Source organism: Eumetopias jubatus, unplaced genomic scaffold, assembly GCF_037043125.1.
Source record: "Eumetopias jubatus isolate StellerSeaLion01/CBP00866 unplaced genomic scaffold, mEumJub1_p1.0 scaffold_4, whole genome shotgun sequence".
NCBI lineage: Eukaryota > Metazoa > Chordata > Mammalia > Carnivora > Otariidae > Eumetopias > Eumetopias jubatus.
This window is the reverse complement of record NW_028274810.1, coordinates 109,429,033-109,447,273: the sequence shown is the minus strand read 5'-3', so window position 1 is coordinate 109,447,273 and position 18,241 is coordinate 109,429,033. Positions and strand designations below refer to the sequence as shown.

At 57.1% G+C, this 18,241-nt stretch overlaps 1 protein-coding gene across 6 annotated transcripts in view; it reads right to left on the bottom strand.

The window, feature by feature from the left end:
- The window catches only part of TSNARE1 (t-SNARE domain containing 1), a 101,332-nt gene extending 84,078 nt beyond the window's left edge, over positions 1 to 17,254 (bottom strand). For 4 of the 6 annotated variants that reach the window (XR_015768052.1, XM_088022730.1, XM_088022731.1 and 1 more), the window contains exon 1: positions 17,206 to 17,254. The gene's annotated coding sequence lies outside the window, so the exon portion shown is untranslated. Of the gene's footprint in view, positions 1 to 16,636; positions 16,901 to 17,205 lie in introns of those variants that run through there. The other 2 variants (XM_088022732.1, XM_088022733.1) reach the window with 1 other exon arrangement.
- Between the last annotated feature and the right edge of the window lie 987 nt (positions 17,255 to 18,241).

Sequence of the window (18,241 nt, the reverse complement as noted above, 5' to 3'; positions counted from 1 at the left end):
GAAGACAGCCCAAGTCACAGGAGGCCAGCGAGGAAGGATGGCCACGGGCACCAGTAAGAACGTTCCACAGACCACAGAGCCCCAGGGTCCCCTCGTGTGTGGCCAGGCGCAGAGGGGCTCCCTGATGGCGCTGCTGAGTCCCCACCCCGGTCGCAGGGCACACACACAGAACCGTGATCCCAACGGCACACCCTATATGACTCCACGCCCGGAGCACCTTCTTCCTTAGGGAGGGAGGATACGGGGCACTGGGGGCACTCAGCCCCATGTAGGCGAGCAGAGGAAACATGGGCCTGAGCAGCTTCTCCCGGTAGGCACCATCACACCACCAACACCATCGACAAGGTACATGTCCAGAGTGCAGCTTTGCCCCGGGTCTTTGCCCCACTGGGAGCAGCACCAACAGCAGGATGACCCTCCCAAGGCTGCTATGCGTCCGACCAGCAGGAAGCCTCCCCTGGCACAGGCCCTGCCACCTGCCATCACCCCCAGCAGCAGCGTCCTGTTCTCCATGAGCCAGCCACCACAGGGCCACCACCCGGACCACGAACACCCCCTCCTCCCTCACAGCAGGGTGCAGTGTGCTCAGGGATGGGAGGCTGGGAGCACCTTGTTTGTTTTAATGGGAGTAATTTTAGCAGGTTACAACTAAGGAGGAGAGGACCCTTGCTACGGGAAGGGGGCCAGAGCTGGAGCAAGGTCTCAGGGAAGGTGGGAGGGGGGCCATGGGCAGAACTAAATCACAGAGGGGTAGCGGGCAGGCAGCAGGCACGGGCCAGGCCCCCAAAGCCGACACTCTTCACCACAGCACTGAGAATGCAGACCCACCTAAGAGGGGTCGCCTGGCGAAAGGAGAGCTTTCCCTCAACCCCGCCCCACAGCAGCACCCCACAGCCCTCCCCTGACTGCACGCCCCACCTGCTGGTAATGAGTGCCAGGCCAGTGGCTCAGACACCAGGACAGCCCTGCACCTCTGGCCACTTACCCCCGGGGTCTGCAGGGAGGAGGCATCCCTGTGGGCAGGACGGGCTGCCCAAGACGGAGGCCCCATTGGGGTCAGAGGCTCCTGCAGGGACACCCTCGAGCTGTCCACGGTGCTGAATGCAACAGGTCCACACCGGCCCACTGGGCCATCCTCTCTCCCAGCCTGGGCTCAGCCCTACAGGGCTGGAAGCCTGCCATCCTGGGAGCAGGGTTGTGCATGAGTCCTCAGCAAGTGTCAGCACCAGACGCATGGGGACCACACTGTCCTGTTGCCCTTCTCATAGCTCTAGATTACTGAATATGAGTTCTTCCTACTTCCTTCTAGAAATCACATTAAGATGATGAGGAGAATGACCCCCCAAAAGTAATCAAACAAAAAATTTAAAACCTCAGACTTCGTATTCAGAGAAAGTAGGAAACAAATACAATTTGCAGGCCCCACAACATAGGTACAGGCTACCGAGAGCAGGTGAAGCTGGGCACGGCCCTTCCAGGAGGACAGGGTACGCTCATGGCTGTGGCAGGAGCAGGGCAGCGGCAGGTCTCGGAGGGCACCTGCAAAATACGTTCCCTGAGTGCTACAGGTTGACCCAGAATCACCGAGAACAGAGCTGAGCAAGTAAGGCTGGGTCAGAGGCCCCCAGAGAGGTCACTCAGGCTGCAGCAGAGGAGAAGCTGGGACGACAGAGAGCTGCCGAGACGGGCTCCCGCGGGACGGGCTCTCCTGTGGGACAGGCTCCTACGGGACGGGCTCCCCTGAGGGACAGCTCCCCTGCGGACGTCCAGATGCCTCTGTGGCAGCAGCTGAGGAAGGAGCCCCCTCTAGGTCCCCATGCCCCGCCTCCTGAAAAGGGGGCAGGGAGAACTCTTACAAAGAGCCGATCCAGAAAAAAAACAATTCATTCCAAAATGAACAATAAATTCTCAATAGCCAAAATAATACTGAAAAAGAACAAAACTGGAGGTATCACACTTCCTGATTTTAAAGCTTACTGTAAAGCTACAGCATCGAGACATTGTGGTGTTGGCGTAAAGACGGACACATGGACCAGTAGCGCAGAGCAGAGAGCCCAGAAACACACCGTCACATGTGTGGCCAAATGATTCCAACCAGGGCCCCAGGACCACTCAACAGGGAAAGGACAGTCTCTCCAACAAATGGTGCTGGAACCCTGGACATCCACATGCAGAAAAACGAAGGTGGACACTTACCTAACACCATACACAAAGTCGATGCAAAAAGAGATCAAACACCTGAATGAAGGAGATGGAACTGTAAAACTCCAGAGACAAAGAGAGAGCAACAGCTCCGTGGCACCGGATGTCACTGTGGTTGTTCAGGTCTGGCGCCAAAACCACAGGCAAGAAAAGAAAAAATAGATCGGACGTCATCAAAATTGAAGACTTTTGTGTGTCAGACACACCATTAGCAGAATGAAAAGGCAACCCAGAGAACAAGAACAAATGTCTACAAAGTGTATCTGATAAGGGACTAATATCAGGAACATAAAGGAAGTTCCTGAGACCCGATAACAGGAAGAACAAACAGTCCTATCCCGTGTGGGCAGAGGGCCTCACGCACTCCCTCCGACGGCCGGCAGACACACCAACACGTGCTCCACATCACCCGCCGTCAGGGAAATGCAGACCACAGCCCCAAGACACCACCTCGCACCGAGCAGGACAGCTACTGCCAAAAACCCCAGAAACCGACGAGCGTTGGCGAGGACGTGGAGAAGCCGGACCCTCGCGCACTGCCGGTGGGGGGTACAAACGGGTGCAGCCGCCGTGGACAACGGTGTGCGGCTCCTCAAAAGAAGTGAAAACAGCATTTCTATATGATCCCGCAACTCCACTTTGGGGCAAATACCCAAAGGAACGGAAGGAGGGGACGGAAGAGACGTCGGTACGACCATGTTCACAGAGCGTCATTCACAGCGGCAGCGGGTGGGAGAGACTCCAGCGTGGACGGATGGACGGATGGACGGACAAGTGAAATGTGGTCCATCCACACTGGTGGGAAGGGCATTTTGACACCTGCTACAGCACGGACGAACCTTGAAGACACTACGCTGAATGGAAACAGCCAGAAGGACCAATGCCGTACAAGTGCACTCATGTGAGGTCCCGGGCGGCATCAGAGTCTGAGACAGACAGCAGATGGTGGGGCCAGGGGCCGGGAGGAGGGCACGGGGAGCGGGGGTGTAATGGGGACAGAGTGTCAGTTTGGGAAGATGAGGAGGCTCTGGAGATGGATGATGGTGATGGTGGCACAATGTGAATGTGCTTAATGCCCAGAACCACACACTTAGAAACGGTTATAATGGGGATGCCTGGCTGGCTCAGGCAGCAGAGCGTGTGACGCTGGATCTCGGGGTCATAAGTTGGGAGCCCCTATGTTGGGTGCCGTTTACCTAAAAAAAAAACACAAAAATCAGGGGCATCTGGGTGGCTCAGGGGGTTAAGCGTCTGACTCTTGGTTTCAGGTCAGGTCATGACCTCAGGGTTGTGAGATTGAGCCCCAGTCAGGCTCCTTGCTCAGCGCAGTCTGCGGCACATTCTTTCCCCTGCCCTCTCCAACCGCTTCTGTTCCTCCCCCTGCTCACGAGAACACGAGCACACACACATGCACTCTCTCTCAAATAAACAAATAAAATCTTTTAAAAAATGGTTATAATGGTAAACTTCATGTTATGTGTATTTTACTACAGTAAGGAAAAAGATTTTAAGTTTCTTAAAAAGAACAGTGAGAGAAGAATAGCCTAACACTGATCCAGGGACACTAAGGGTGGGGGTGAGAGATACGGAACACAGCAATGACACCTTCCAAGAGGTGAGGGACACCCATACCCCAACATGAAGCAGAGCAAGAGCAGTTTGCCCAGAAACACAGAAGTAACAGGAAACTACACAGGAAGTCGTCAAAGCAGAGCTAGGAGAGCTCGCTCAGAGAGAGGACCTCGAGGGGGCACAACTCAGAAAACAAAGGAAAGAGAAGCATCATCACAAAGGGCAGAAACGGGAGCAATGTCACCCGGAGGGAAGAAGAGACACGAACCAGCAGGCCTGGGGCTGCTGCACAGCGACACCCCGAGTCAGGAGACAGTGGAGGGGCCGCTACAGGACCCACAGGAACGATGGTCAAGGACTCCTTCAACGGGCACCTTGCCCCCCACACCCAGAACACGCAGGCCCCGGCTCAGCAGCCATTCCGAGTGTGTCTGCAGGCATCCGAGGCGACAGGGGAACGTGATCTAGAGGGTGGGGAGCATTTAGCACACACCCCTGGGGGTGCAAGACAGATAGACGTGGGGCTGGACTGACTGAATGCAGATAACATGCCTGACTCTGGAGAAGCGACTGGACGAGTAAACACGGAGGGAGAAGACAGGAGAGGGGAAACAAGCAGCCCGTCGCCTGGTCGTAAGAACTCCCAGCCAAAGCATGTCATTTACAGCCAGCATTTCCCTAACAGAACACAAGTATTAGCAGTACGAAGGGAAACACGGAGAAAGGGAATGAACTATACTGATTACAACCTAGTGAGGGGAAGAACACAAAGCACAGAAAGGTCATCAAGCCCACAGAAGGGGCATGTGTCTCTTCCTGCAGCAGAGCAGATGACCACGAATTTGGCAGCAAGAGCACACAGATCTGCTGTCTCAGTTTCTGCAGCTCAGGAGTTGGGCTGGGCTGCCTGGGACTCTGGGAGGCATCCTGGAGCCTGGCTTAACCAGGTCCTTGCAGCCAGAGGGCTGAGGTCATGCCTTCTGTGCTGGCGGTCGGCTGGTCAGCCCGGGGCCAGAGGCTCCTCTCTGGCCCTCGCACCCCGTACTACACCTCAAATCCTTCCCACCCTTGGAATCTCTCTCACGTCTCGCTGGAGAAAGTTCTCTGCTTTTAAAAAGGGCTCAAATAATCACTTTGAGGCCCCCCCACCGCGATAATCCAAGAGAAGCTCTTTTAAGGACCACAGCCTTAATTACAGTTGCAAATTCCCTTTCCGCCATGTACCAGAACGTGCTCACAGGTTTCAGGGGTGAAGGCGGCTCTCGGGGGCGAAGGGTTGGGGGAGGGGCGAGGGCAGGGGGAGATAATGTTCTGCCTATCACAGAGAGTCCTTATAAGTGGCCTCCACCGACGGAGTGCTAAGGGCATTACATGAGATAGCATTACAAAGGTAACACTGAAGACAGATACAGACTCTCCTAAATGTCAGAACTATATAAAATTTAAAAAAAGAGAGAGAAAAAGAAAACACACCAGATACTAAAAGATATTAAACACACACACACACACACACACACACACGACAGAACTAAAATCAAATACATTTGACCTGCCAACTATTGTAAATTACTTTAACTTCTCTAGTGAAATTTTTTAAAAATAAAAAGACTCTCAGATTGGATCACAAAGCTAAATCTGACTTCATGCGGTAGGTGAGACACATCTAAGGTCATTCAAAAGGGTCAGGGATAAAAGGGTGGGCAAAGGCATGCCAAGCAAGTGCAAACCAGAGAAAACACCACGGGTCATGACCCTAAAGCGGGCAACGTAGAAACGAGACAAAGAAGAGCACTTGATGATACTAACAGGTGCAATTCAGAATAAAAATAAAATAGGTTTAAACAGCTCTGCATCAGGTCACAGAGCAGCCAACATTCACAGGAGACGCAAGGAGAAAGAGACAGAAACGCGCCAATGGCAGACACCACAGCAGAGCATAGGGACAGAACCCAAGGGCTCACGTGACCCAAATGACCCCACTGAGGTGGTACAACCGACTGATACCCACATCAACCTCTGTACATCCAAGTTAGGAAACAGGTCTCTTCAAGCACCTGTGAGACAGTGATGAAAGCTGGCTCCACATCAGGGCCACAAAGAAAACCACATAAAACCCAGAAAGATCAGAGTCAGTATCTCTGCTCAAAATGCAATGAAAAATAACAAAACCAATACATCGAAAGACGCTTCACTTGGAAATTTTAAAACTTCCTCCTAAGCAACTCTTGGACCAAAAATGAAAATACAAACCAAAATTAGAGAACTTCCAGACAGCAATGTTATGGAAAACATATCCAATCCAAAAATAAATAAAAAGCTCTTAAATAATTAAACACTTTTTGGAAAAGTATGTGAACAAATGAATCAAGCATACAATTAATCACACACCTAAGAAAAAGGATAAACTGAGAAAAAGCAAAAGAAGTTAACTGTAAGCAAAATGTAATGAATGAAAAAGCAGAAAAACCGGGGCACCTGGGTGGCTCAGTCGGTTAGGCGTCCACCATCGGCTCAGGTCATGATCTCCAGGTCCTGGGATCGAGTCCCACATCAAAATACACTACAAAACCACCATAATTAAAACAGCACAGTACTGGCGTGAAGACCAACACAAGAGAACAGAGAACCCGGGAATAAACCCACACACTTACGGTCAACTGATCTTCAATGAGGGTGCTACGAACACACACGGGGGAAGAAAATTCTCTTTTACAAATGAAGATGCGCATGAAAAAAATGAAATTGGAGCCTATCTTACACTGTGCACAAAATCACCTCCAAAATTAAATACTCAAACGTTTGCAAGACCCAAACTGTAAAACTCCTAGAAGAAAACCCCAGGGAGCAGCCTGACATCGGTCTTGGCAATGACTCCCCAGAGCACAAGGCAACAAAAACAGAGAGAGAAGTGGGACAGCGTCAGACTAAGAGCCTCTGCAAAGCCAAGGAAAGAAGCGCTGGAGTGAAAGGCACGCGAGGAACAGGAGGAAATGTATGCAAACCACAGATCTGACAAGGGGTCAACCTCCAAAACCTACAAGGAACTGCTACAATGCAGGGGTAAAAAACACCACAATTACAGAAAGAGCTAAGGACCCAAACAGACATTTCTCCAAAAGAGACATACAAACAGCCAACAAGTGCATGAAAAAAATGTTCAATATCACTAATCATCAGGGAAATGCAAATCAAAATTAATATGAGATATCACCTCACATCTGTCTGCATGGCGATTATCAAAAAAAAAAAAATGAAAGCTAACAAGCGTTGGGAAGGATGTGGAGAAATTGGAACCTTTGCACGCTGTTAATGCAAAATGGCACGGCCACTATGCAAAACAGTATGGAGGTTCCCCAAAAAATTAAAAATAGAGCTACCATATGATCCAGCAATTCCACTTCTCAGTATTTATCCAAAAGAACTGAAATCAGGATCTCAAAGAGATAGGAGCATTCCTATGTTCACTGTAGCATCGGTCATGAGAGCCAAGATACAGAGACAACGTAAACGTCTATCATCAGACAAATGGGTGAACACAATGGGGCACCTCCATGGCCTGGAACCTCTATTCAGCCTCTAAAAGGAAGAAAATCCCGCAACATGCGCCAACATGGATGAGCTTGTGGACATATGCTCAGTGAAATAAGCCAGTCACAGAAGGACACCCACCGCACGATTCCACTGACATGGCGCATCTAAAATAGCCAAATCCAGAGTCAAGAGTGGTGTGCTGGCAGAGGCTAAGGCAGGGAGAAACAGGGAGCTGCTAATCAGGGGGCACAAAGCTTCAGTCAAGCAAGATGAATACGGTCAAGACACATGCTATGCAGCACCGCACCTCCAGTCAGCAATGCCAGAGCGCACACTTGAATTTAAGACGGCAGACCTCATGCCGAGTGGTCTTATCATTAAAAAATACATTTAAAAAAATCTGAATACAAATGGAAATTCAGAGCACAACTCAGCTAGAACCTAAAATCATGGGGAAGAAACTCATCATGTCAGCACTTGGCTGGGACTACTGGTAAAACCTGGGGAAAGAGTCAGCCAGACCCCTACCTCACACCACACACCACAATCAAGGATGAATGAGTGAAAACTCTGCAAGCACAGCAGTGAACACCAGAAGAAAACACGGGACCTTTTTAAACGTGAAGAAAAGCAGCCCTTGTTAATGCTATCTCAAAATCCACAGCCATGATCGAAAAGTTGATGAATGCAACCACATAAAAGCTTCTATGTGGCAAATCACAAACAATAACCAAAGCAGAAGGCACATGACCTAATTCACCTGACACTCAAAGAGCTAATTTCCATAATCCATAGGAAAAAGATCAACAACACCGTTTGTAAAAAATGAACAAAGGAACAGAAATTTCACAAAGAAAATACAAATGACTCTTTGATATAAAAGATACCAAACTCACTCCTACTAAAGGGAATCCAGATGTGTCCCTATCGAAGCTTGATCACTGCCGGCGTGGCAGGCACAGGGTGCCCCCTGGGGGGTGGGGGGGCAAACACTCGCACACCAACTTTGGAGGCAGTCCAGCAGTGCGTGGCTCTCTGGGCTGGCACCTGCACGTCAAAGCACTCGTCCTACACACATACTGTCCACTTAAACGTGTACAAAGTGACATAGGAACAAGGCTATTCCTTCTGTAACAGGCAAAGACTGACAATCACCTCAGGTGCTGTCAGCAAAGGACTGCTGAATTCATTCCAGCCCCTCCATACTTGAAGTATTCTGTAGCTGTCAAAAGGAAAAAGAGAAGCTCTCTGTACCAATACAGAAAAACTTCCAGGACATTTTATTTAGTAAGGGGAGAAATAAAAAACAAAGTGAACAAATCTGTTATCACGTGCCTTGCACGAGACAAAGGAAAAACACGAACGTCTGCATCTGTGTGTGGCTGACACACGTTTGTGCACACGTGGCAGCACATGTAGGACAGCGAGACCAGCGTCACCTACGGAGGTGGGGCCAGGCCAGCTGCGAGGTGAGACTTGTTACGTTCACCTGCATGCTCCCCACGTGGCTTTACTCTCAAACCACACGGACCACTCAAAGTACTACACTGCAAGGACACCAGGAGAGTTCCACCGCGGTCCATCCATGCCGAGGAACAGGAAGTGGTCATAAAAGGCAACAAGCTACCGATACGTGTAGCGATCTTGAGAAATCTCCAGGGAACCACACTAAAGGACAAAACCAGTCCCCAGACATGACACGCCATAGGATTCCTTTTATATAACATTCTTGAAATGACATTAGAGCAAGGAGGACGGACGAGCAGTTCCCAGGAGTTAAGGGGCGGGGGCAGCAGGCAGGTGGCGTGAGGGGTCCCCTTGGTGATGGAATCCACTTGGACTGCACCCACGCCCATATCCTGGGTGTGACACCCATGTCACCACGGGGAAAACTGGGGAAGGGACCCAGGGATGCCCAGAATCATTTCTTACAACTGCTTGTGAACGGCCCATTGTCGTGAAATAAAAAATTGAAGAATACAAAAATGACATCAGGCTGTCCGTGTCCATGCCCAAGGTCACTCAGTGGACAGAGCAGAGGCCATACTCAACCTGATCTGCTTTCCCAAGCACCTGCCTCCTGGAACATGAGACCAGAAGGCAGGTGGGCCACCACAGGGCTAACCTCGCCGTGCACAGGGGAATCCCAGGAGGAAAGGGAGGAAGCCCAGGGATGAAGAGTGGTCTTCCAGGGGCACAAGGTTGCCTGGCCCAGCAGTGTGCGCGTCAGGAAAAGGGCCACCATCTCCAGTCCCCTCCCTCGGGAAGCAGGGCAACATGGAGCTCCCCCCCTCCCCCGGCCTCTGGAGGTGGAGTTACGGGCTTCCTTCAGGACAATGAGCTGTGAACAAAAGCAACCCAGCTCCCTGCTGAGCCAAGCATTTCATTCCCAGGACAAGACCCCAGAGTTCTTTCCCTCTGGCAGGAAGACCACACGTTCCCAACAGCAGATGCTCCCGTCAGCGGGGCTCCAACGCACTGAGCCAGTCCTGCTAAACCCTGGTGGACACGTATCTCTCTGGCTCCAGGCGACTGACACTTGGGGGACGCCTGTGACCACGGCAAGATCTAGCCTGTACCAACAGGACCTCCAGCCACCCAATCGCATCCGTGCCTACATCTAGCCGTCTGACCCCACTCCCGCCAACCTGGCCCTCCGGCACAAAAGACAGAGCGCTGCATGCTGTCTGTGGGGCCCTCTCCTACCACAGCCTCCAGACTCCTCCGGCAGGGCAGGGCGGCAGAGGCCTGGAAAGGCAGCAGCTGTTCCGCCCCCACGTACCGTCAGACCAAAGGACGCAGGGCTGCAGCCCACAGCAGCAGACGGCTCTGGCCTCTGCTTGCCCATGTGTAACAGGAGGGCTGAACCTGTTTCAGAACTAGGCCTCGTTACAGAATCCCTTCTTCAAACATGTACTCCACACGGTAAAGGGGACACGTGAAATTGGAGCTGTTCTGGGTAAAGGAAGGGGCTGCACACGGCAGGGGTGACTAGAGCCCCCATCCCGTCCCAGTGAGCAGCTCTCCATAATCCAGCCTCCTGGGTGCTACAGGGCAGCATTCTTAAGACAGAGCCCGGACTTCAGGGCTGGACACGCTGGGTTCTGCTCCCAGCCCTGCTGGGATCGCTCCTGGCCTTGGGAAAACAGAGTCACGTCTCACAGGCCAAGAGAAAGGATCCGCCCACCGCCCTGCTCTGATCAGTGGCATCAAGACCACCATATGGTCTCAGGGTCACCGCAGTACTCCCCACATGCCTCCCCCCTGGCAAATCCTCGTCTGCTCGAGGCAGCCGAGCTACCCCTGCCCCGGGAAGCAGTGAGCTGCAGGATCTGGAAGACTCCACCCAGCAGCTGTGAGTCACCCCTCCCCCTACCCCGGCTCCAAGTGGGGGTCTCCTTTTGCTCTGAGGAGCGAACATCACGCCGGGAAAGCACCTGCTCACAGCTGGCCCACCCACGTTCTCGGTGCCCCTCACAGCTTCCTACCACCAGCGCTGCTGGCTAAGAAACAGCTCCTTCCAATAGCTAGCTCCTGCTTGCACGAGTGTTCCCTGAGCGCCTATCACATGCTCTTCCCATCCTGGGGCCACAGAGACAGAAAAGACAGTAACCCTGGGGGGGAGCACAGAGAGTCCAACACCATAGGCAGAGAGGAACTGGCCAGGCAGGACTGGAGAGTCCGCAGGCCACCCTGTGCCCTGCCCTCCCAAAGACCTCAAGCCAACAGCAGAGGCAGGCCAAGGTGTCAGGCCCGCAGACGGGGCAGGCTTCCAGAGAGCAGCACTCGGCCGAGCCTCCGACACGTGGAGGAGGTCACCGGGGGGGCTGGCACCGGCCATTTCAGGCAGACAGACAGCGGAGCGGACACCTAAGGGCAGGCTCAGGAGGCCCAGAAGTCGGCCTGCCAGGCTGACCAGAGGCTGGAAGGTGATCAGGTCAAACCGCGAGGAGCTGCAAGAGCCAAGGGAGGGAGGCGGCCAGCCTGTGCACGGACCAGCGCCCTCAAGGGTTTCGAGCAGAAGAGGCCACCCAGCACGTACCCAGCAAGGAGAGCCGTGACGTTAAGAGTGAATACAGGAAGCCCCGCCTGGAGGCTGCAGACCAGCGAGAATGGCCACCCCTACAACGGAAGATTCTCTGGGCTCTGGACCGGGAAGAACAAGACTGGTCTCCTCTCTGCAACCCTGACTCTCGCCTCCCCACCCGCACGCCGGGCACACTCATCAGCACCTTCGCTGTGGGCGCTGCAGCGGGGGAAGGGAGGCCAGACCTGAGTAATGAGGCCAGGTCCTCGTTAGCGCCTAAAAGCTAACTAAAAGCCTGTGCGGAGCAGGCAGCCAAGCCCAGGAAGGAGGCTGTTGTGTTGTGTGATTTTAATGTGGGGGAAGACTGATTCTGGGCTGCCAGTTTAAAAACATGTCCCTTTCCAAATCCTTGGCTGGAATGGATTATGGATCCTGGTGGAGGGCAGCCAAAGGTAGCTGGGGCAGGGGAGAGTGGGGGTTGCACCCCTCCCTCCTCATGGCTGGCTCTGCCCAGCCCCCCAGGGTGCCTGACCCCCCCGCCCTCCTGTCTTCCCCAGATGCCATCCCACCCCCCTCCCTCACCTTCTTCACCCCCAAAGTCCGGCTTCCTAGCCAGTGCAGGCTCCGTCTGCACCCCTCAGCCCACACCCAGGGTCTGGCTCAGGTGATAGAAGGACAGATGTGAACATGCAGATGCCCGAGCATGGCACCAGGCCCCCAAAGCCCTGAGAACACTGACTGAGTCACAGGTCGGGGAGAGCCAGCCACCAGCCCAACAGTGAGCTCATTGTACCCCCTTCCATCCAGCCTCACTGGTCCACCCCGGCCTCTGGTCTCCACGTGCTACTTTGCACTTCAATACCTGGATTCCCTAAAGCTCTCAGACCTTTGCCAAGCTCTCCTCTAGAATGAGCTTGATGGCAGCTCGATCTGGGGGAGAAATCCAAGATTAAGTCTTTCTTAATACAATCACGGCAACATTCACATGGTCCTCTAACTCACAAGGCATCCTTCAGGACAGAAGTGCCTCCCGAGCAGGTCCCCCCCGCGAAGCAGCAAGGCAGGAGTGCGGGGCAGGCGGGCCAGCTCGGGGTGAGCTGGCTCGGCAGCCCAAGGGCTGGGTTCAAATCCTGACCAGTCACTGACGGGCCTGTGCCTCTGGGTAAGCCCCCCAGCCCTGGGGAGTCTCCTGATCTGAGGACATAAGGAACCCAGCAGGGGCCGGCAGACACCAGCAGTCAACAAGCAGGGCTGACTGCTGCGGTGACCACGTCAGTTCTCCCCTGTTCCTGCTTAAAAGCAGCCCACAACTCGCCCTGGCCGTCCAGCAGAGCAGGCGCTCCAAAGCAGGAGCCAGCCCAAAGGTCACTCACAAGGGGGCTACAGCAGCCTCTCAGGCACCCCCTGGCCCCCGGAGCCCTCCCTCCTGCCCTGGGCTTGTGTGCCCGCCCCGGCGATGGCACTGGTAGCCCCCCCCGGGTGGCTGCAGGACCAGAAAGGGCAGGCTCGGGGACAAGCTAATGAGGGACATCAGTCAGGATGCCACAGCTGAGACACTGCCGCGTCTGCAGGATGTCACCGCTTCTGCACCAGGACACTAACTCCGTCAGGGCTGGGCCCAGTCCCCCTTCCAGGGGAAATCAGACGCAGAAAATAAGACCATTTTCCATGGATCCAGTTATAGAAAACAATAAAGGTTTGTTGGGCCAACGCTGCAGGCTGGGGGCTCGTGGGGTCAGCATGACCACCAGGCTCTGCTCTCCCACGTCCGCCTCGGGGACGGCTGCTCTCTCCCCAAGCGGGCGCTCAGCGCTGCGGGGGCAGTGGGCACCCTGCCGCCCCCGTCCCGCGAGGAAAGTCGCAGCGGTCCCCAGCCAGCGATCACTCTGCTGCGTGGCACTGCCACCACCACCACGGACCCAGCCACAGGCTCCTGAGCCACGGGACCGACAGGCCTGGGCCCCGTGGACTGGGGCGGGGGGGTGGGATGCAGGCCCCTCACTGCCCGCGGCAGCCTCCCACCACAGGCCCCGGCCGTGATCTGCCCCAGACCCCCCGCCCCGCCCCCGCAGCCCGTCTCCAGTCCTCCCCCAACGATCCTCGGCATGGCTCCCGCCGGGCCTCCCCAGCTCACGCCGCAGTCACACAGGCCTGTGGGAGACCCACACTGCCGTGCCTTCCCTCGGGCCCCTGCTGCCTGGAACGTCCTCCTTCTCATCCACCGCCCAGCTGATGCTCGGTTTTCAAGACTCAGCTCAGGCCTCACCAGCATCCAAGACCCCTTCCCCGATATGGACCTGGACCCTGCAGCCCCACCCACAGTCACACGCACCATGGGGGCCCCTCTCCACACCCCTCCCTGACCCCTCCCTGTGACCTCACTCCCTAACGTGTGCACAGGAGCCTCCCTGGTGATGCCAGGAAAGCCTTCAGGGCAGCCCCCCTGTGCTCACCACACATCCTGACCTGTGGGCAAGACCTGGCCTTCAAGAATCCTTCAGAGCATTGCCCATCTCACGTGGCAGCCCTGGGCACAGAGACCGTGGCAGGGCCCTGCCAAAGATCCCGTGCGTCTGGCACCTGCCCCAGCACAGCGACACGGGCAGCCCACGAACCGGCCCGAGTCCTCACGGGGCTCCCCCAAGCCTGCGGTGGACCTAAAAGCAGAGCAGGGCTCCCCCGAGCATGCTGTGGGTTTGAAGCCAAGTGCACGGTCAGCTTTACCTCACACCTGTCCCCACCAGGCTTCAGGCTGACGGGGACAATCCCGCAGCTGCAACGGGCTTCTGAGGACAGCCCCGGATGGCAGGGAGCGCACTGAACCAAGGGCCCCCTGGGAGGTATCACCATCCCCGTTGGCTCTGCGGGCTCAGGCACCTGCGAGGTACAGGTCCGGCTCACGGGCGAGTCCTGTCTTCTCGGCCAGGATGCTGGCCAAGGCAACTAGCTCCCCTCCTGCAAGAGGTTCTCCGGGTGCCACGGCGGGGCCAACAGGCAGCGTGGCGCAGTAAGAATGCGGGTTCAGCTCAGCTCCGTCACCACCAACCTCACTCCTTCACACAGCAGCCACTGGCTTCGGGCCTGGGCCACAGGCGGGCAGCAGAGGTGCGGCTCCCAGGCACGGGCAGCAGGCCGGCGGGCAGTGCATGGAGGCTAGAGCCTCTGCCAAGGCCCCGCTCGGGTGCAGGAGCAGCCCCCTGAGCCCCACATTCCTCACCCAGAACCAGGAATGGCAGCTCCGTTGCCCACCTCACGCACCCAAATGGGAGACAGGTGTTCACAGCGGGGCGCAGAAGCACGGGCAAGGATCCACGCTGACCGAGCAGGGGTGCGGCCCTCGTTCCGTCTGTTTGCTCCTCTCCCTATAGGTTCCCGTCACCCAGGACAGGACGTGGCATGGACGTGGGGACTATTCGGGAGCCGGGCAGTGTGGGGCGCTACAGCAGAGAATGCTGAATCCAAGAGGAGGCCCACGTCCGGAGCACCAGTGAGTCTGTCACGAACCACATGAACCAGATTCTCACAGAGTAAAACACAGCGGGCCTGGGCCTGCAGGCTAATTCCACTCGGAGCACGCAACGCCATCAGAACAAACCCAGGAGCCACAGACACACCTAAGCCATGGCCAGCTGTCCACATAGGAGTCAGAGAAACAAAATGCCCAGGCCTTGCAAGCCGCCACATGTCCCAGCCTGAATGGATGCAATCTAAGGACTTCGCAGTGAAGGACTCAGGGCAAGTTCCCTTTTCTCTGCCCAGTTCTTCACCTGTTCTGGGGGGATAGTCACAGGCCCTTGTCCTGCTCAGCTGCCGGGCTCACTGTGAGGATGAGCTGAGCCCAAGCCTCAAGTGCTGAGGACCAGAACCTGGCACCAGAGTGCCATGTGAGTGTGGCAGGGATGATGAGCGCCACCACCGCCAGGATGTCCACCCACCCTTTCTGGCCAACCAAACCTCGCCCTGCTGCCTGGCCCAGCTCAAATCCCAAATCCTAGGAAGACCTCTCTCCTCTGGGACCCGTAGCACGAATCTACGTGCTCGGGTCATGCTTGGTCACAGTTGGAGTCTTCTCCCCCAGCTGGAAGGTAAGTTCCACCTCCCTGCCTCGAGCTTCCCCACATCTTGAACAGACCCCCCAGCCGCAACTGCATTCCTCACCATGTTCTCCTTGCTGTTTTATAATGCCATTCCCCTCCCTCATCGAAATCTGTGGGCTGCCCACAACAGACTCTGGGCTGGGCACCCAACATACAAGGATGACGGAGACAGAGGTCCCTGTGCAATCACGCAGGATAAACACAGACACAGATCACCTCAGGGTAATACCCAAGGCAGACTAAGCACCAGGTGTCTAGGGGCCATGGGCGTGCGGGTGACCCTCACCCAGGGAGGTTCCAAAGGAGACATCAGGAACACAAGGGCATTCCAAGAAGAAGACCTAGCTGTCACGCTAGTGAAGAGACATGGGATGTGCAGGAAACAAGGCCTCTGACACAGCTGGAGTACGTGAGGCAAGTCATAGAAGATGGGGCTGGAGGAACACGCGGGAGCCAGACCCCGACCTTCACCCTAAAGGCAGCAGGGAGCTGGGGAAGGGACTCCAGGGTGCCTGCCTGCCCAGGAGCCTGTAAGCCCCAGACGGCAGCTCCTGTGCAGAGGCACCCACCTCACCTGCATAGGGACCTTGCCTGGACGCAGTCGGGGCAGCCAGGCCAACAGAGGACAGATGTTGAGGTGGCCCAGCTAAAGCTCCACTTCTTCCAGGAAGCGTCCTTGGATTTGCCCCTCTTCCACAGCCATCTGCAACCGCGAGTTGGGTCCTGAACCTGCATCGTCCTGGGCAGGTATCTGCTGCACCAGATTTCTACTGGGGACCTACCACGCCACAGGTTGAACCTTGAGAGTACCCTTTCCACAGGCTGCGACACTCCCACACTGACCAGCTTCATCTGTATCCTTGCCCCAAGTCTCTGCCCCTGCTGGGGGTGCAGTGAAGCGCAATCCCCATCCCTGCCTCCCAGGGGGCCCCCCACAAGGCAGAAAACAAGCAAACGCGTGGCAATGACAGAGGATGGGGTGCTGGCAAGGGAGGGAAGCAGAGGTGGGGCCGAAAACACTGGTGGGAGAGGGCAGTGAGGACCGTCAGCGGGACGTGCCCGCAACAGGTGAGCCGCCATTGCACCAGGACCTAGAAGGGCTGCGAGCGGGCAGGGCGGGAGAGGGAGCCAGGTGAGCTGGGACGGCAGCAGGCCCATCCTGTGCAGCGGCACCCAGAACTTTCTGCGACGGGGCAGTGTTCCATACCTGAGCCACGCGTGGCTGCTGCCGCCACGCTGGACGGCGCACACGGAGCCCCGGGCCCGGGAACCGTGGGACGCCAGCCCCGGGTAGGAGGCCGCCGGAGGTCCCACGGGGCCAGCGCAGAACCGGCGCGGCCCCCAGCGCTCAGAACCGGGAGGAGGCGCCTCGTAAGCCGAACGTGGATGAGGGCGGAAAGGCGCGGACGCGACGGCTTCGAGGGCGTGGGGCTGACGGCCGCCCGTGCGCCCCACAAGTGGGACCCGAGGCCTCAGGGCGACCGCGCGCATGCGCCCTCAGGTGGGTCTCCCCGAACCGGAGCCCTGGGGGGCGGAGCCGCAGCGCCCCCGGCCCGCCCGGCCGCCCCGCCCCTTCCACTGCGGCCACGCCCCCCGGAGGTCCCTCCCCCTCGTGGCGGCCCCGCCCGCAGAGGCCCCACCCCCTTACCCCGCCCTGCCCCCGCGCGCCCCGCGCGCTCCAGCCGGCCCCCGGCCCCGCGACCTCGGGCCGCGCGCCCTCCCGGCCAGGCCCGCCTGGCCCCGCCGACCCGACCCGGTCCGACCCCACCGCCTCACCTGGGCCGGGGTGGCTCGCGGGCGCGCTCCGAGAGCTCTCGGCGGGAGGGGCGGTGCAGGGGGCGGAGCAGAGATCTGAACGTCACGTGACGGCCCCTCCCGCGCCGGGCGAACGCCCTGAGGCCGTCCCTCGCCCGTCCGTCGGCCCCGGCGCCTCGCGCCAGCCAATGGCCACCCGAGCCGCGCCGTGCCGTGAACGGCGTGCGCCCGAGGACTACAAGTCCCAGACTGCCCCGCGGAGACGACCGGAAACGGCCGGAGACGGCGGCCGGCTGGGCCACAAAGGCTTCTCAGACTGGTCTTCCTGATGGGGTTCGAGGGCCGCCGACCTCAGGAGCCGCCCGAACGTCCCCGGGGCCGCGCGGTCCCTTCCCCAGCCCCGTGAGATGGCAGGCCCGTTGTCGCACCCGAGCCTCAGTCTCCCCATCCGTGGAACCGAGGCTGGCGGGAGAGGGGAGGGGGAAGAGGGTGACCATGAAAGTGAATTAGACAAGACGTGCCCAGGGCCCGTCCTCAGAGGCCTTTGCCTGGGGCCGCAGCCCCGTGGAGCCCCTTCCCGGGAGCAGCACCTGCCCCTCCAGAGGCCTTGCTGGGGTCGGGCTCCCGGATCCCCGCTGCCTCCCCTGCAGGGATGGGTCCCGCTGGTGGAAGGACCTCGGGCCAGCATGCCCTCTCTCTGAGCCTGCTTCCCCACAGATGAGCCGAGAGCCACAGCGGGGCCAGGAGAGGGGCCTGCGCCAGGGACGGGTCCTCCTTACCAACTCCTTTGGCCCCGGGTCCAAGGCAGCCTTCTAATACCTGCTGGTGGTCAGCGCCTGGAGGGGCATTTCCGTGGAGGGGTTGGGCAGGGGCAGCCCCCTGTCAGCTGGACTCCCGGAACAGGCCCTGCTTCCTGATGCTCAGGACGTTCCGAGATCTTAGGTTTGTGCACAGATGTGTGTGCACAAGATTTGAGTGTGAACGAGTCCTATGTATGTGTGGGCACTGTGCACGCGGACGCTGGGCGAAGGTGTGGGCACAACACGGGTGTGAACAA